The sequence below is a fragment of the Amblyomma mixtum genome, chromosome 4 (genome assembly GCF_055824585.1).
Source record: "Amblyomma mixtum isolate Tamu chromosome 4, ASM5582458v1, whole genome shotgun sequence".
Classification (NCBI taxonomy): Eukaryota; Metazoa; Arthropoda; class Arachnida; order Ixodida; family Ixodidae; genus Amblyomma; species Amblyomma mixtum.
Genome location: NC_143015.1, coordinates 130538863 through 130558786, shown reverse-complemented (window position 1 = coordinate 130558786; position 19924 = coordinate 130538863). Strand labels below are relative to the sequence as shown.

The following is a 19924-nucleotide window of genomic DNA, read 5'->3' as shown; positions in this document are numbered from 1 at the left end:
GATAGACTAATCTCTAGGATTCGTCTATAAACAGTCATAGACTTTATAGACAGTCTACAGACTCTTTAAAGAAATTTTTCAATGGGTTCATATTATGTCCAAATCAGATTGGGTATTTGTTCCCATTATGCTGCGTTTAAGTCGTTGGTCTTCCTTGTTCTTCTGATGATGCACAACCCCAAGAGCGTTATAGTGACGTGCTACTATATACGCTGTCATTACCGTCTTCCTCATACCGCTCTAGCCTGATCAGTGTATTTTTTTTTTAACCACCATTTACACCTCCTATCGATACAACTTGGTTTTGCGCCCTGAAACGATGGTACCCAAGTCTTCAAGTCGTAGGTGTCACGTTAGGGTGTTCTACTCATCCACCCCATAGCATCTTCCTAAATTCTGCTTCTGAGATTTAATCCATGTTTGTAATGTCCACTCATAAAACGGAAAAGTCTTCGCTGTAACTTGCTTTCGTCATGCTTTACAAGAACAGGCATGTTGATGCTTTTTTTTATAATTTGGCATATTTGGCGCTGTGTATAGTGGCGTAGAAATGCGGTACATCGGCAAAGTACCGCGGAGAAGAAAATATTTGTTTTTATTGTATATAAATGATATTTCTGCTATTGTCGAATCGCCTGTCAGAATGAAACTTTTTGCCGATGATTGCTTAATTTACTCTCCCGTGGCTTCCCCGGCAGATCAGATGAACATAAATAGGTGTCTTCAGTCGTTAAACTCGTGGTGCCTGAAATGGGGTATGGAAATAAACTACCAAAAATCTAATTACATGCAAGTAACAAGGAAGCAGAATGGTATGATGTTTCGATACAATATCGGTGAAAATTCCTTAGATCAAGTAAAGTGTCTCAAGTACTTGGGAGTGACATTAACAAATAATCTTGACTGGCGCACCCATATTGAAGATGTCTATTTAAAAGCCTACCAGAAGCTCTGTTTCATGAGGAGGAAGTTGCCGAATGCGACTAGAGAAATTAAATTGATTGCGTACAAGACATTCGTGCGGCCAATCATAGAGTACGCAAGTGCAGTGTGGAGTCCTCATCAAAAGGGTTTAAAACGGAAACTGGAAAGATTGCAAAGGATGTCAGCACGTTTTATATGCTCTAGATACCGCCGCACTGATTCAGTCACAGCAATGCTAAAAGAGTGTCAGTTAGAATCACTAGAAGTAAGAAGAACAAAGCAGAAATTGAAACTTTTTTTTTCTGATAATGAATGATAAAGTCAAAGTTAATAAACATCACTATGTTACACCTCCCCTGAAGCATTGCCCTCGGAAAAATCACAGTAAGGTATTACAACCTATTATTACACGTACTGATGTCTATCGCTACTCCTTTTTTCCCGATGCTGTAGAAATTTGGAATCAACTACCAAGTGACGTTGTGGACCAAACAGATGTAGACAAATTTGTGACAGGTGTGAACGCGTTCCTGGAAGATTGCTGTGCGAATCTGTAATTCTGTGCATTTGAGTGTTTCTTTTTTTAGCGAAGAGAATTGCACTTGTGTCTGTATATGTTTCCCTCCCTGTAATGACCCTCATGCAGAGGGTTAACAGTATGAATAAATAAATAAATAAATTTGCTTAAGTGTGGTTCACGGGAATCTTACACCATGGAGAAAATAGTTCTGAACGGCGCTTTTACGTGTAGCGATTGAACGGCTTTGAGTGTCGAAAAGCTTGACAAAGCTGGCATGGTAAGCAGGGTAGGAAAATATCCGCAGGCTAAGGAAATGGTAGGAGGCGTTATCATAATTAAGTGGCCTGGCGTGACATTGCGTTTTTAGTGCGGCGCAGGAAAAGGGTAGGCGCCTATGTGGAGTCTAACTTTAAAATTTCACAGACCGCCAATGCAGTACATGATGCTTTGGGCCGAAACCAACAAGATTGGTAATCATGGTTGGCTGCGTTTTAAATATCATGATTTAGATTGGAGTTTAGCTTTTGGGCTGTATTCGATGATTGTTCGTTATTTGCTCTTTTTAGAGATCTGCGCTTCTTCTAGTGTTTTTCGAAAGTTAATATATAATTTACTCTCGCTAACTAGAGATCAACTAGCAGCTATTGGCCTATAGGAGCTCCTTCTTCGTGTTGGCTCTCTCTTGACCATATAAACAGTCTCAGTTCTTCTCTGCACGAAAATGAAAAGTATATCTATAAAACCTTGACACGGAACTCAGAGGTCACACGTGAGTTGGAATATTGTGCACTCGCTCAGGCCAACTTATTTCCGAATTCACTTTCTTGACAGCCCTTCTTTAGAGAAAATCCGCCCCGGGCACTGAAAGCGCACATGTTCTGGACAGGCCGAGTAATGCTGAAAGCATGTCCCAGAGTCGCCGAGAAAGTTGGACACCTCGGCTGTCCCCATCAGCGCACACGACATACACCAATAGATGGCGTACGCACTGCTGTCGGCAAGAAAAACGAGAAAATAAACAAAGGAAAACGAAAACGCAAGTTAAGACAGCCGCAGGCTGTATTCAACTCACAGCCCGCCCGAGAGTGCTCGCAGACCTAAACAAACATTCAGATGTCAAAAAGCCCACTAAAGATTGCGTTCTGTGCTGGCGAGGTCAGACCTACGCGACGGGCTGGATGCGCAAAAAAATTTACGTTCGCTGTTTGGCTTCGGGAGTGCCACAAGGGGAAATGCAAGACACAAGGAGACAGTAGAGATTGTTTATATCTGAGGAGAACAAATACAATTACGAGGGCGGCGCACGAGCATGCTTGATGTACAACCGAAAATTGATGCTTTCTACCAGACTAAGACAAAAACTACGCTGTCGGCGCACTCTGTCGGAAGCGCACATACACGTTTACGACACGATACCCGAAGCGATCGATCACTGCGAACAAGCAGTGCATAGACCTCATGAGCTGGCTGGCTCGTCTTTCTCAAGGCCCGTCGCAGCTGCACACAAAAAACGAGAAGAATGCGTTCTACCGTTTTGTGCTACGTTAAGCACAGTCTCGGCAGTCTATAATTTAAAGGGCAATTAACAACATGACTTTCGCTTTCCTGCACCCCCCTCTCGCATGGGCCGGGTATAACCTCTATTTTTTGGGAACAAAGACTACTTTCTCGTTCAACAGTTGGACATGGTAGCTCCCTCTGAAAGGCACTTTCCCCGGAGGCAATCTTTATCGCTGCTTAATTACGCTGTTATTTGCCTCTCTTTACAAACACCGTCTTTAAACTTCTGTACAGTTTTCATCCTTGCGCAAGCATTTAGGTCTGCGTTCTTCCAAATTAGTCTATGCTTTAGCAAGGACGCCGCGTATGCGGTATTCATCCCAAATTTTAGCGCGCCTCCATTTCTGTCTTGCCTACTATGCAAGTTCTATAGACCAGAAAAAAGCCTCGCAAGTTCTCCCAGTCGGCTCGTTAAGCAGAAACGCATGCTTCGGTGGCTCTCAGTGCAGACAGACCGGAGTCAATTGACTCGTCATGCCCCCCCCTTTCCCTTGCACAAGCAGTCAGCGCCAGCGGGCTTCCCATTACGTCTCTGCTATTTCTGGATTTGTGTTGGCACACATACTCCGCCGGTGTGGTCGGCGGGGAAAAAAAGGATAGAGGCAGCAGAGAGGTCTGCTCTGGCTTTCCCGAAATAGAATGCGGGAAAGGAGTTCCCTTTTGTCGAAGCCGTTCTTCGGCTCTCGAGGCTTAACGTCATTGGCGTAGAGACTCTTCCCTGAAAGCCTCGTTGAGTCTGCGCGTACTAGGGCTGGATAAGGGGAACGACTGGTGGGGAATCTGGGAAAGGCCCAATGGAAGAATCAACCGGCAAACAAGAGTGCTGAAAGCGGTCACTAGGAGTCGTCAGAGGGTGATTTGTTTTTGTTTACTCCCGTAAGTAAAAGGAAATATTTACCCGCGCGAAATTAGAGCCTGCTTTGGCCGCAGATTTGTTTGTTCCCTAAATACACGTGTGGAACCGCATTTGTAAATATATGGGATATAAACGGCCTTCGATATATTTAAGGATACATGATTAACTTTTACACTACTGTATGCTAGTGTACTCTATGACAAATAGAAAAGGAAGGAGGAAAAAAATTCCAGACTTCTAGCGCTCAGTCGATGTGAGAATCGAATTTACTACGATGAATGGACCGTGCCTTCTATGACAACGCAGTCGGCACTGCAAATATATAGGCCTGACCCAAATCGGCAACAGGATCACATGGCGCACTAGTAATATTAATAATTTGGGAGCGCCTGCTGCTTTGCCCGTTTGTTTAAAATTCTCATCACGCAGTCGCGTAGTTCAGGACTGTTTGATTGCGTCATAATACTACACGCAATTAACGATAGAGAGAGCTGCGTGGGACACTTTACATGCTCTATAAAGCACATCTGAGTAATTTAGCTGTGAAAAATGCACAAGAACTGTCTCGCAAGGTCTTTTCTATAGCGCCTTGCCGGCGTGCGTGCAGCGTTCAGGCAGTGTTGTTTCACCAGCGAAGCAATGGACGCAAGGCAAGTGGAACAGCGGTGACTGTTCGGTCGACAGGCCGGATGGCACACTAAGGCCGAAAAGGCAAATCGAAAGAAGGATAAAGGGGGCCACTGTGACAGTGAAGCCTGCTTCCTGGAGAGCAATCTGAGCACGCCCACGTGAGGCGAATCCGAGTGAGAAAATTGATCAAAAAATCGAGACAAAAGACGACAGTTGCATTCGAGCGAAGCATCTTTTGGGCGCAAGGAAGGACAAACGAGTCTTCTCCGAAAGTTGTTCGAGACTTAGTAGCGAAACAACGCAATGGGAATCGCTCATGCGAACGGAAAAAAATAACAAACGCTCCTTCTCTGGCCGAAGTACCCTATATTTTAGCTTTCAGTTTAGACGACAGCCTGCTCTGTGCAGCTGGTTAAGTGCTTTCAGCGTCCCGCTATAATCGGTAAGAGAGGGCTGTCCGAACGCATTTCAACGTAGACAAGTCCAGGAGCAGTACTTTGTGACTATCCTTCTCTCGATTCATTTTACCGCCCATTTAACGTCGGTCGCTGCTGTCCGTGGCGTCGGAGATAGCAGTTAATGTCACTCGCAGGCTCCGACATCAGAGGCAGGGCTGACAGATAAGGCAAAGAAAAACGAGATAATGGTTTAGAGAATTGTTAAAATTATTATTGAAATGGGGATTTTAAAAGCTGTAGGAAAAACCGGCAGCCAAAGACTCTGTCAGAACGTCGCAGGGTCTTCATCAAGGTGATGTGCTTTTAGCATTGGCTGATCACATGTGAGCTTGAGAGTCCCTTAATTCTTGTGTCAGCAGTTTGTCGTGTTCCGATCTAGATGTGTCTTCGGCCTTACAGGATGGCCCCGCCACAGTGACAATGATCTCATATTCCCAGTGTTCTGTTGATTAATCTAGGATAGCCGCCGATCTGGGGTCATAATTTTTCTGGTATACTCTGTTCGCACCTTTAGTACCAGGTCGTGGGTTGTCTTTGAGATGCTATCATTTCCTGGATCGTTATCTTGTCGGGAGTTACTTACGCATATGTCATCACCTTGTGAACTTACCCGTGAGGCTCATATCGAAGTCCCTTTTAATTAAACCCTAGATGTCATCCTTTGCTGAACTCCTTGCTGAGCAAACCCACGACCGCAACGACTACTTGCAAGTTCTTGCAGTTATGGCGTTACGACCGTATGATAATTGTGTCATTGAACCAAATAAAAATCAAATAGTCAGGAACATCTGTGAAATCCCGAGCATTCTGTGATTATTACAAGTGTAGTCAACGGATGTCACTAGGCACAAATAAAAGATATAGCCCTTGCTGCATTCACTGCTGATGCCTATTCGCAGCTGACGTGTAGGATATACTGACCCGCCTAGCTTGGACTCAAGTCTCGATGAACCCCCAAAAGTATAAGCGGCATTACGAAACGACTGCTTGTGTAGATACGGCACGGAAGTTTTCCTCACTAGACAGCGTCTATTCGTTTGTAAATGTGCTGGCTTCTTCAAGCAGGAAGGACGACTTCCTTCACATGCGGAACTTGCAAGCATAGTTATAACTGTCGTTGCTGTTATTGCCGTCAAGGCTTTCTTCTTTCTCTCCTCTTTTGCCTCTATCTTGCTATTCCTGTCTTTTCTTTCCCCCTTTTTTGTTTACGTTTTATTTCCCCTTTTCTTCTTCTTCTTTTTATTGTACTCATTGCGTCTTTATTTTCTCCTGCCGTCACGTCCGATGTCGTCGTGGCGGCGCAGAACTCAACGCGAGACGAGCGGTGTTTTGCTGGAGCTTTAAAAAAAAACACACACACACAGGACGAGGAGACGCTTCAGCTTCTGTCAAAACATGTCATCGGCCTCACGTAGTAGTGGAAGGAGCCAAGGTATGCCGGGAAAACGGGTTTCGAAGACTAGGCAGTGCATCTCCTGCTACTTCTATTATAACTACTATCACTGCTATTATTACTGTTACTTACAGTGCGCAAGTAGTAGTACTTGTCTTTGTAAAATGTGCCGCTGCGATGACTACTACCACTATGCTACAACTGTTAGTATTAGCGATGTACTAGTCGTTATGGTAGTGGTTCTAAGTCATACTACTATTAGTGCTATTATGAGTAGTTGTACTGCTACTGCCTAAAACGTGCCACTATCCCTGTTACTACTACTACTACTACTACCATTACCACTAGTACTACTTACCACTACTACTATTACTACTACTGCTATTACTATAGTAGTAGTAGTAGTGGTAGCAGCGGTAATAGTGCGTTTTAGAAGTGGCGAACTTTCCAAGTACTCAGGTTTCAAAATATTGTGCTGCGCCGAGAAAGGCGAGAGTCTAACGCGAATTTCCATTTGCATAATCTAGTCGCAGTTCTCTTTTTCGTCCTTGGTTGTCTGAACCAGCATGAACCTCCGACTAGCCGGCGTAAAACATACTCTTCTCTGGATTTTAATCCTTACGTTCACATAATGTATTTTAGGCACGAACGGTGGAGACCGGGGACAGTGCGCGCGTTATTTCCAGTTAGTCACCTTTTCGTTGGCAGTTAATTAAACCAAACGTTGCTCTAACATACTGTACAGAACATATGCATAATGTATGCTGTGTGCGCGCGTGCACTAGGAATACATTAAACGTAATAACGCGACTCTTCTCGTTAGTATTGATTAGTGAATTCAATAGCATGGGACACTGTGAGCACTTCTAAGGAAGCAGGGTGTTAATAAACCGACAGCACGTGGGGAAGAAAAGGCGCCGGTAACCGTGCATTCTTCATTAAGGAAGCGGAATTCGTAATCGAATTAAGCAACGCAGAGACCAACGGTGCCCTGAACCACTTTCACGTTCAACGTTCTGCAATATTAATGCAAGTTTAGTAACCGGACAGGAAATTGGAATTAACAATGCGCCAAGGAAAGCACGTCCTCTCAGTTCTGGTAACCAAGCCGTGGCTCGAACAATCCAGCCGCGACTTAATTATGCTCGGGTAATTGCTTTGTTTCTGAACTTTTATTCATGCCATTGACGCGATAATTATGAAAGAACAAGCGGACAATATACAAACTGCGCCACCCTATCTATAGATGATGTCTAAGTACTTGCGCATCGCCGAATGTCTTCGTTAGACCTTTGCATTGTCACAATGCGAGATAAGGGATGAACAGGATTAGATATAAGAAAAACTGTGACGGTCCATGAAATTACTGAAATGAGTCCGTATTTTTTTGTTCACTGCGCTAACACACTGCAGGTACCATCTCCGACCCGCAACAAGGAAATAAACGACTTTAGCAAATGAACAAGAAATCCCTGAGCTAAAGAAAGCAGTTCGCTTTGGTTAAGCCGCTCAGGTCAACCGCTGACGAGACGGTTTCGTTTTCTTTATTTCAGGCATCGGTGCTGGGCTCAAAAGTTTGTCTTGTTCCTCGTTTCGGTGGAGGCGAAACTCAAAAAGGCGCCCGTGTGCTGTGCGATGTCAGTGCACGTTAAAGATCCCCAGATGATCAAAATTATTCCGGAGCCCTCCACTACGGCACCTCTTTCTTCTTTCCTTCTTTCACTCGCTCCTTTATTGCTTCCCTTAGGGCGCGGTTCAGGTGTACACGGAGATATGCTAGACAGATGGTGGTGGTGGTGGTAGTGGTTTATTTAAAAATAGAAAAGTGAAGCAAAAGAGTGTTGCCGGCGGCGGCAACTGTTATCTAATATCTTAAGCACCCGAGCTACAGCCGGCGGAAATGAAAGGGAAAGGGAGAGGATAGTGAGGAGAAGTATAGAGGGGAGCGACAGCAAGAAAGGACAGGGCAGAGCTTTGTACACTATTTACAAAATACAAAAGTAATGAAGTTCGCGCCGCTCGCGTGCTAATGTCCAAGCATTGTCCGAAAATAAGTGCGCGCGAGCGCCCACTGCGCACAATCACAAAAGAAGTAAACTCTATGTACATAGCCGCGCGCACGTAGCGTCCTGTCTTCCTTTCCTGTCTTCCTTTCCTCAAAACCTTTTTTTTTCTTTTTTTCCGCGGCCGTCAGTGTGCGCTTAAAGGTGTCTGAGCTGGCCTGCCAAGACGCGCTTCGTTTTTTCGAATTTTCTTGTTTCCTCAAAAGAACGCGCATAATTTACTCCTCGCGTTTAAGTCGCGCCGGCTAAACACACTCGATGGTTGAAGAGAAAATTGCGGGAAGAAGAGAAAGAGCCAGTGATAGAAAAATAAATAAATAAATTGTCTCGGTCGAGAGCGAAGCAGAGTTTAGCGCAGCGTCGGCTCTTCTGATGTTGTGAATGTAGGTGGTGGTTACGGTGTCTGCCCGCTCCCGCCTCGGTTCTCGGCTGGGTTATCGACCTGCCTGGCGGCTCGCTTCGTGGTGGACCCCCGTTGATGAGTCTTTCCTCTCCTCCCCTTTTCCCTCAGCCAGTCCCTGCTTTTCCCTACACGTCGCGCGTCGCACCTCTCCTTCCCTTCCCGGCCGTTTTGTGGGGGACAGCTTTCCCTAAGAGGCAGGTCCCGGGTCCTCCATCATCATTTCTTTCCCTCCGGAAGGAAAAGGGTGCTGCTCTTGTAGTGGGCTTGCTTCCTCTGCAACCCCTTTTCCGGGCATTATGTCTTTTTATCTGTCAGGTTCACGTCGCGTGCTGCGTCGGGTTATGGCTCCATTTTCCCGAATTAAACTTAGCCTCTTTTTTTTTTTCAGTCGTCTTTCGAAGGCAGAGCGGAAGGGAAGAACTGTGGCAGACATATAATTCATGGCTATATTCAAAACAGGTTCAAAGTGCCGTGTTCTGATTGGCGCCGGCGCTGAATAGAGACAGCGGACGGCACATTTGCGTGGGAAGAGCAGTATTTTTTTATCTAGAGTGTTATTTTCAGAGAGAAAAGTTCTGTAGCTCTCAGCATTTCGCAGTGTGTTGCCACCCCGACGCCACTGTTCTGCAGGTCCGACGAGTTTGAAGAAACGATGCCGGTTTTCCATTTACAAACCAGTGGTTTGCCGGAGTTCACGCGAGATGTTGCTAAAAATGGACGTTAACGGCGAGCTTTGCTGGCAGGGAGCTATAGCGTGTTTTGGTAATGTTTTCTTTTTACTTTCAGTAGTCGATAACTATATGATGGAAAAGCACGGACTCTGGCGACGATAGGCTCATAATTTTTAGGCTGTTTGATTGCACTGTTTTTCACCACGCTTTATAGAAAGAGAAGGAGATAGAGAGAGCAATAGTGCGCAACCGGGGGACTACTTTCTATCTTCACGCCATTTTTTTTCCTTATTGTTATGACATATATAATATACAATGCTATTACACCTTTTATGCTTTGCATTCTTTTGTGTCCTTTAGTCCACTAGCCCCTTCACTGCTTTCTTTGACCCTGATGGTTCTCTAAAGAATAAATAACTACAAATGGGGGAAGAGGGTGAGGGTTCTCAGCCTACGACCAACTACTACTACCTTAGGACGTATAAAGAAAGGCCTGAAGACCTTTGAAGTGGGCTAACTGCAACTGAGGGTGTCTTGTAACCGGGACCATGTTCCTCCGGTCTCTCACAGTGCCCCGTCGCCGAGCTGACGTCGTTAGGAAGGTCGGTTTGCAGGTCGGTCGTCGCCTTCTGTCGAAATGACAACAGCGTCCTGAGCATCTGGTTGGGGGGTGTGTTCGAAGGGCGGGCAGCTTCAGTAAGGTATACGGTACAAGTGTCGCGGTGCTAACCTTCACAGCCAGAAAGAACCAGTGAGCAAACGTTTTGTCTCGGCGTGCACAGAGGGCAGGAGCGTCCAAATGTCGCCCCTTGGCTCCGCCAGGTTATTGCTGACGTCACAGCAGTTGTCAGTTAGCAACCTTCGCAACAAATATCAACTGCACAAGCATCACAGCGTCGTCATCCTAAACGACAGGGACGTTGGCGTGAAAGGCCAATATGAACATATCATCAGTAGCAATGTTATAAGGAACAATCGCCGTAAAAGTTTCGGAATCAAGAGTCACAGCCACGATGTGGAAGCACTAAACAACAGCAACAACGCCCGTCTTGCTCATTGCTTCGTAGTGATCCTTAACAACACTGATGTTTCGGAATCAAGAATCATAGCCACGATGTGGAAGCACTAAACAATAACAACAACAACAACACCCTTCTTGCTCATTGCTTCGAAATGATCCTCAGCATCATTGACGTTTCGGAATCAAGAATCATAGCCACGATGTGGAAGCACTAAACAACAACACCCTTCTTGCTCATTGCTTCGTAATGATCCTCAGCATCATTGACGTTTCGGAATCAAGAATCATAGCCACGATGTGGAAGCACTAAACAACAACAACAACAACGCCCGCCTTGCTCACTGATTCGTAATGATCCTCAACATTATCGATGTTGAGGATCCAAAACACCCACTGTGCTTGGCAAGATCTGGATTTACGATTTCGGGCACATGAAGTGAATAAATACGAACACAGGCGTGGGCATCAGCATCAACAACAACGCGTCATGATCAAAAGCAGCATCAGCAGAAAGAAAAATGCATGCCATGGTCGTCACTTGAGTGGTTTAGAATTCAAAGTTCGTTTTTAAGCAGAGAACGTCTGTGATGTTACAACTAATACTCATAACGAGAAATGAAGTAACTGTGCGACCAAACGAGACCTCTGTTCACTACGTTAGGCGGGTGCTCCTATTGATTGCCCTGTGCTATGGTTGCTGACATTCGCGCCCATTCAGGGAGCATGTAATCGAGGTAGGGCAGGTCACCTGTGACTGCCAATGCACACTATGCCTCATTGCGATGTGGCCATTCAAGTGCGGCGGATGTAGTGCTGTAGGCTTCTAATGTTCATCACGCTCTCATTCATGCCGATATCTAGCGGCGTTACTCTGAACATGCAATAGACTGCGCATGAATCATACAGCACAGTGTCCTCGTCACGACTTACGGCATAGCGCAGGAAGTGACGTAGTCAGTGCGCGAAGGTTGCGCCCCAAATAATTGAGAGCCAACGGACGCATATGCCGTTGCGGGCTGGCGTTTTTTATTTTTATTTTTGCGAGTAGTAAACTGCAACGGTTTTTAAGAATCCGAGCTTTTCGGATGATATAGTGAAAGAGCCCTCAGGCGTATGTTCAACAGGCCACGCAGAGTGAGGCTGCTCAGAATCAGTGACTTTATTATAAAGCATGGGAGGTGCTAAACGCGAAAGCTTATTACTGTCGCAGGAACAACGTTTTTTTTTTGTTTTTCTCTCCACCTCCGAGCCCTCTGCTTGTGGTTTTGTTTGTTTTATAAGAACCAAGTTTTACACACGGAATGAACGAAGAAAAAAAGTAAGAATATAAAAGGAATAATTTGTTCTTTCTATTCTAAAAGCTGGCCCATAGTCACTGCGTTGACAGCTTAAACGGGCAAATATTTGAACGTTTCTCCGTTAATGCCGCAACATATGAAGCGTGTTGGCGAACGGTCATGCACTATCTAGAGAGAAAAAAAAGAAGTTTACACAGGTTAAGACTCAGCTATTTCGCTTATTATTGTTGTTTAGCTCCTTGAATTCTACAACCTTTCCGAAACATGCTCGTCCTTTCACTGGACTTAAAATCACGCCCGCGGGTTTATCATTAGCGGATGACTCACTAAGGAAAAGGTTCTCGTTTTCTAGCGTTCTCTTTATTTCAAAGCAAAAAATAGAATGAGAACATTGGTTAAATTATTTCTAAATAAATGTTAACTCCAATACTTTATTTAAGCATATATTTAACTCGTTTCAACCAAATATTTCACTTATTTATTTCAGTGTGATATCATTAGAGCCCCTACGTCGGAGAAATCTGTCCCTCCGTCCGTCTCAAGACTAGGTTGGCAGATGAAAATTGGGGAAAGGGAAATCCCCTTTTCTAGAAGAATACAATTGGGACTTGGGAGATACAAATAAATTAACAAACAAACAAATTAGAAGCGTTGGTTTCCCTGCGAAAAACATTATTCAACTACTTTTCACCCCTTTCTCAAAGTTTATATTTTTTACCTGTATTTCGCGCCGCTGCACTAGATCCGTTTGCCTCATTGATGATATTTTACCGCTGTACTGAATCGTCGACATTTTCATGCGACTGAATCGCAAGGCCCTAAAGCTGAGATTCAGCAGCAGAGGCTGAATGCATCACTGTCAGCTGTTTTATTACCGCGGTCCAGGACAGAGGCAGAGGTGTCGTGTAGGCAGAGTTCTTGAATGGAAGCCTTTACAGTGCACAGAAAAAAAAGGAAACATAACATGCGGTACAGCGTAACAAACAGAAGGTTTGGTCCAAACTTGATCAAATTAGATCAAGTTAGATCAAAATTAGAATACGCGTGCTCTGTGTGGGACCCGGGACATGAAACTCTTACTAATCAGTTAGAGTCAGTACAGAATCGTAGCGCCAGATTTATTTTGTCTAACTTTTCCCGCACTGCTAGTGTAACTGCAATGAAAAATACTTTGAACCTTCCTAGCCTTTCCCTTCGTAGAAAACTCGCGCGAATGCTAACTTTTCACAAGATTTACTACCACAATCATCAGCTAAAACGGGATCTTTTATCTGAACCATCATTCATATCACCTCGCACGGATCATCGCCACAAGGTACGCATTCCATACTGCCGAAGCAATCCATACTTCAACTCATTTATACCCAAGACGGCGAGCGATTGGAACCACCTGCCCACCTTGGTTGCCGATATTTCTGACACATGTTTATTTAAAAATGCCGCGGAAAACTATGTGTTTGACTAGGCTGTTTTGTTACCTAATCTGATATGTATTTTGTTCAAGCTTACGTTTTTTCTTGCTTTGCTGTATTACACTACATTTTGCATTTTCTTTTTGTTTTCATTTTGCTGCATTGTCTATACTTTTTTTAACCACTCCCTTCTGTAACGCCCCACTGGGGCCCTGAAGGTATTGTAATAAATAAATAAATAAATAAATCTCTGCGCAGTGACACGCCATTTCAAACCTTATTCGGACTATCTTGACAACGTGCAAGAAAAACAACCTGTCTATCACTCCAAGCAGATAGACTGACATTTAAATCTGCCTAGTAAATCTAGGCGCACTTCTAGCGATTGCTCCGCTGCGACTTGGCTTGCGGTTGAGGTTGTTGCTGCCTTATATCGGGAGAAGCCTTGCAGTTACTGCCGTAATTACTTCGCCGTAGCGACAACTTACGTAACAAAAAAAGGGAACAGAAAACCGCCCCTGGTGCGTGGTATTGCTTGGCTGGTTATTAGTCTTAACGCCCTAGGCAGCAGGTTCCAATGAAGAGATTCAGAAAGAATGAAACCAAAAAGAATGGTTGGTTGGTTGGTTTATGGGGTTTAACGTCCCAAAGCGACTAAGGCTATGAGAGACGCCGTAGTGGAGGGCTCCGGAAATTTTGACCACCTGGGGTTCTTTAACGTGCACTGACATCGCACAGTACGCGGGCCTCTAGAATTTCTCCCCCAAAGAAATTGAACCGCCGCGGCCGGGATCGAACCCGCGTCTTTCGGGTTAGCAGCCGAGCACCATAACCACTGAGCCACCGCGGCGGCAAGGTTGTAACTAATAGGCTTATGTGATCTTAAGATACGCTCAAATCCTAGCGTCTGTCAAACTCGCAATAGAGACGTCGTGGAATAACATTTATTTATTTATTTATTTCATACTGCAGATCATGTTACAGATCAAAGCAGAAAAAATACATATTAGACAACACAGACACACGGGCAACAAGTAAAATATGAAGAAAAACTAAAAAATAAAAAAGGCATGCAGGATGACTATGTGCTTACATTTTGTCGTGTCAGAGAATTCTACTCGCTGATGGTACGCGGGAAAAAGTACCACCTTCACTGCACCACCTCCTCGCGGACGGTACTTCACAGAAATTCGTTTTCTGCGAATCCTTTTTTTATCAACCGTCTCACTGAATAACTGATCGCGGTAATATCTTTGCAGGGTCAAATCTTTTACTGTGGCTAATATCTGCAGCACCTATACTGGCCATGTTACGGGCCTTCCTCTCTAAACAGGTTGCGGCTAATGCCAAGATAACTGAGGAATGAATTGAAATAGGAATAACAATCGTCATGAACAGCTGTTTCGTGAAAAACGATCAGTCCTTGGTGTCGAATTGTCTATTACGTGATGACTGCTTAAACGGAATGTTTCCAAACGGTATTCTGCGAGCTCGGCAGCTTGACGCGAGATTGATGGGGGATATTATAACTGTACGCACTTTTCATAGATATCTTTTATAAACCGTTCTACACGTCTCTGCGACCACTTGAGTCTTCCAGTGGCTGATCAAAACAGAACAACTTTTTCTGTATATGGAAAAGAATTAGGTTACGAGCTGACCACTGCGAAGAGGGCGAGTCGACGACCTTTCTAAATATTCGCTGTGGCTTAGCTTGGTTAAGCCCGGTAATTGCGAAAGCAATATCCGTAGCTACGCCATGGTTCAGCTGATAGTGTAGCTGGTGGTGGTGCTTGTGGTTAGACTTGTGGTGATGCATCGGTTATACAATCTAATCTAATCTAATCTAATCTAATCTAATCTAATCTAATCTATTCTAATCTATTCTAATCTAATGTAATGTAATCTAATCTAATGCAATCTAATCTAATCCAATCTAATCTAAGGCCGCCGGTGGTGGCACCGCCACTACTCGCAGACGGCGCGAGATGGTCGCCCAGCTCTTCGGCGTGACGTCACACAGAGGTCATGCGAAAGGTCAATGGTGGCACCGCCGCGTCACGGCAATGGCTTGAAAGTGCAAATAGTAAAGCTTTCGCTTTAAAAACTGCACGCATCGGGTGTCTTATTTTACTCTCAAAAACAAGTAGTGGAGCGTATATTACGTCCTTCCCGCGCCAGGATTTTGCGTTTTGTTTAGGGCTAGTCTACTGCACAGCTACAAAGGCCGTCCGCAGACACCAATCAGAGTTACGTAAGCGATTCTTCGCTTAAATAAAAAAAAATTATATACCGGGCCAGTTCCTTTCCACGACGGTGAAAAAATGAACGACTACGCATCGCCCCACAGAGGCATGATCTCGAAATTTCATTGTCCTCACGTGGTTACCGAGAAAAAGGAACCTTTCAACCTACTTTCCACTTGGCCCCCATTTTTCCTAGCCGTTTACATTCTTCTCACCGTGGTTGACGTCACAGCTGAGAGTACAAAGACTTACCAGACGCACTTCACGGAGGAAAGATCGATGTTTCTTTTCTGCCGACGCCAGCGCTACGACTGTATCGAAGCAGTACGCGTTGGCCTCTAAGCACATATGCAACCTTTTCGCATATTGCCACCAGTGCCGACGGCCTTTCTGCGCCCCGCTTACGTCACTCTTTTGTACGTCAGACGCCAACGCTGTGGTCCGTTTCGAGTAATACCAGCCTGTGAGCTTCAAGCTAAACACATATGCGAGAATGACGCGTTTTCACGCACTAGTTACGTAACACTTGAGTACGCCAGTGACATCACTGTTTCGTATGACACCTTTCGTACAACGAGTCAAGCGTTTCAGACCTGGGCGCCATATTTTCTACCGACTGACTCTGTCGGACGAAACAGGATAAATAAAAGAACTGACTCCTTCACCTGTTGTCTGAACATCAGAATAATATTTCTCCTATACGAAAAAAAAAAGTCGAAAATAATTTAAGATGAAAAGTGCAGGTCGTAGGAGAGCAAGCATAATAATAAATGGCCGCTCCTGAAAAAGCGGCATGCCTGGTCGGTGTTACCGAGAAGAGCTCGTGACAGAACCAGGTTCATGTAATGTATGCGTATATGCACGCTTTTTTAAGCTATTGCTTTTCATTATCCCCAAGTATGGGCAGCCCGACCTGCAGCCTTATTAGGCTCGCTTCTTGGATATAGTCAGTGCCGGTGCAATCGTTGCGTCACTCTTAACCAGTACTATCCCTCTCCTTGTTTTTGTTTTTATTGTTTTTGTTATTGTTGCTGTTCATTCTTTTCGGAAATCTGCGCGATTAGATTGCGCATATGCATGCAGTGGCCGCCTTATGTGGCCTAGCACGTGACGAAACAAACCGTGCAGCACGGGAGACAGGGACTGCAGCAGCTGTGCTTGGCGGCACGCAAAGAAGATGAAAATAGAAAGAAAAAGAAACGAATAGAAGAATAAAAAGGAGGAAGCAAAATAGAAAGAAAAGAGGTGGACGAGAAGAAAGGGGAGAAAAAGAGACGATGGAAAAAAAATGAGAGAAAGAAGCTAGCGGACACGATCACAGCTGAGGCGAAGCGTGCAGCTGGCATTGGCAGCCTCTGCGCACGCCTCATCGCACTGTAAAAGCGTGCAGCGCGATTTGAGGATGCAGACCTACGCCGACCGGAATGTCACGTGTAAGACTGTCGAGTAAATGCGGGTGTATCAGAATTTGCCCACGACAAGGACATCGCTAATAATTTATTTCGTGACGTAATGATGAGTATGGCGGTGCTAGACAAAAAAAAATGGTTTGCCAACGATACGACGTCCCCTGCAACGCGTAGTAAAGAGGCCAGACCTGAAGCTGAGAAAAAGTGTCCCGAGGACTCCCCGGAACACTCACTTTTATGTTTGTCCTTTTTTTTTCTGAGGACACCATGTAATCCGAATAAAGTTCCGGCGTACGTTGCGATGGTGGGAAGAAAGCTCTAAGCGCTTAAGGTCTGCGGTTCACTTGTGTCAGTGGTATTTATTACTGACGTTAAATTTCTGCTCGATTTCATGGTCGCTCCCGCTTAAGTACGATTGCGTTTTATGCTTGACTGTTGTTATTGTTTTATTTTTCTCATCTTGATCCCCGTAGGACCGATAGTACACGAAAGAAAAAAAAAGTGTTGTAAGGTACTTGTGAAGCAGTAATCCCTAGACCTAGAGGCCCGTGTACTGTGCGATGTCAGTGCACGTTAAAGAACCCCAGGTGGTCGAAATTTCCGGAGCCCTCCACTACGGCATCCCTCATAGCCTGAGTCGCTTTGGGACGTTAAACCCCATAAACCAACCAAACCAACCATCATCGGCCTTTGAGCTCTCACTGACAAAACCCCAATTAGGTGGCGCTGGGGGTCGCTCTCACAACGCTGTACGGTTTTGACGTGTGAGAGAGAACGAAAAAATTGTGAGAGGTTGCGTGTAAGAGAGAGGGACAGATTGAGAGAGAGAGTGTGTGTGTTCAGAGGCTGCAGGCACTCATCCGGCCCCTGTTGCAACCGTCCCGTTCTTTTCTCCTTTAGTGCCTTCCCTTTCACTCTTCCCTCTTTCGTAGTTGCTTCATTCGCTTCGAAACTGATCTCAAAGCGCGCTTTGTTGTACGCGCTCAGAGCCGCCACCTTTCCTTTCTCAACCGGCTTACTTTTTTTGTTTTGTTTTCGTCTGCTTTGCTAACATTCATTTTTTCTTTTCACCTTCCCTCTCTTTCTCTTCCCCGTCTCCTTTCTTGGCGCAGCTGCTCGCTGTTGACCTAAGGACGCTCGCCGTCGCCTTTCGGTGTGCCGACGACGAGAGCGTGCTCCGTTGCCTGGCGCGCTCCGCTCGCGGCCCCAGCGAAACGTAGTAGCTGCTGCTTCGCCGCTGAGACCCGTTCAGCGATCGAGTGCGGCATCGGCTTGGAGGCCTGCGTTCGTCGTAGGCGGAGCATCTTTAGACTGCGGTAGTCAAGCCATCCGTCGCTCCCATCGCCAACTGAGGTAACTGTCTTTTCGTCATCGCCGCTGTTGAATTACGCTATTAAATCGCTGTTGAATTACGGGGCGAAAGTCGTAAGAAAATAAGTTTGCTGATACGCACATGGAGCGCTTCGTGCAAATGACGTAGAAAGGCATTCTCTCCGACTGCTTAGAGAAGTGCAGTTGTTTTAACGCGATAACGTTAAAGGCCTTGTTGTCCAGAAAATCCGGTGTCGGGGTTTGCGTTGTAGGCGTTGTGAGTGAAACATCATGACCATGGCTTTGGCAGGTGGTCCCCAGAGAGAAACCTAGGAGGCAGGAGTGCTACCTAAGTTACGTGACCTTACGGTGTCATCACAACCTGCCCATTGGATAGTAAGAAAACTGCCCACATTAGAAGGTGGCAGTTAAATTAATAACTGGTTGATCGACAACAGCAACCTGTTCCGCACAACGCCCACCGCTGGGAGCAACTGCCATAACAGGGCAGTGACGTGCCGCTTAGACGTCACACCACTGCACCAGGAGGGGTATGAGAACTCCCAGGGATCTATGAAGGCAAAGTATAGAATGACCGTCTCCATATATGACAATTAGTCTATTACGGTATTGCATCATGACCATAAGGAGGAGATTAAGTGTGCCCTCGAATTTTTTGTATAGGTTTTATTCTTTTCCTTCAAACAACGCTTCCTTACTTGCAAGCTTACCTGGATAACCTACCGTAATTTCTTTCATATAGACCTCACGCGGTGTATAGTCCACAGCACTTGATTTTGGCCGGAAGATATTTTTTTTGTTTTATTGGACTGTCCACACCCGGTACACAGAGCTGCGATAGGTATTTCAAGATTTATTGTAAGAAATTGAAATAGCGAATGCTATAATGGTCCGCACCTATATACAGTGTGTGTCACCTAAGAATTTACACAATTTTTTGAAGTGAGCTTTCTGTATTAGAAGGGCGCTTTTTTCGGCATAACATTGTCAGCAGTGTAGTACATCAAAATACAGCTACGACCTGCTAACTAGCTGGCTGGTTAACTGATATTGGATAGTTAACTTTTTCCCTATTAGTGTTAGACTCCTTAATCGCGCCAAAATACATGCGCTTTCGAGAAGCTTTCAGGCAAAGCAACCTCTCCAGTACACGCGACTCGTCGAAATAGTCAAAATTTGTTGGGCCTTAGCGCCGAGGGCAACCGCGTTTCTGAGATTGTAAAAACTGCTATGGATATCACTTACTTTGGGTTGCACGCCTCTCAGTGATTAAGGCGCCTAACAGTAATAGGTAAAAAGTTAACTATTCAATATCAGTTAACCTGCCACCTAATCAGCACGTATTAGCTATATTTTGATGTACTTCACCGCTGACAATGCTATGCTGAAAAAAGCCCTCTTCTCACTCAAAAGGCATATTTTCAAATATTGTGTAAAATCTTTGGTGAAACAGCCTGTATAGTCCGCAATTGCCATAATTTCAACTTTTATCCATATGTAGCTGACGTGTTTTTTTTTTTTTTTACGACGTGGTCCTGTACACGCCACATGACGACACAACCGCTGTTTTTCAACTTTCTTCTCATCGTCTTTTGTTTCGAGGCCAGAAACTAACTACGTACCCGGACAACTATTTCAGCGCGTGGATGGTGTTTGCCGATGTCTCATCGAATGAACAGAGCTTTGAGAAGGATGAGAAGAAAACCATGACTCATAGGAGAGTACGCA

The 19924-nt window shown here is 45.0% G+C and overlaps 1 protein-coding gene across 2 annotated transcripts in view; it reads left to right on the top strand.

The window, feature by feature from the left end:
* Positions 1–19924, top strand: part of LOC149348220 (GTP-binding protein Rhes-like) — a 75640-nt gene that overhangs the window by 37425 nt on the left and 18291 nt on the right. Inside the window, exon 2 of one of the 2 annotated variants that reach the window (XM_089588008.1) lies at positions 17977–18217. The exons of the other annotated variant lie outside the window; for it this stretch is intronic. The gene's annotated coding sequence lies outside the window, so the exon portion shown is untranslated. The remainder of the gene's footprint in view (positions 1–17976; positions 18218–19924) is intronic. 2 annotated transcript variants of the gene reach the window in all.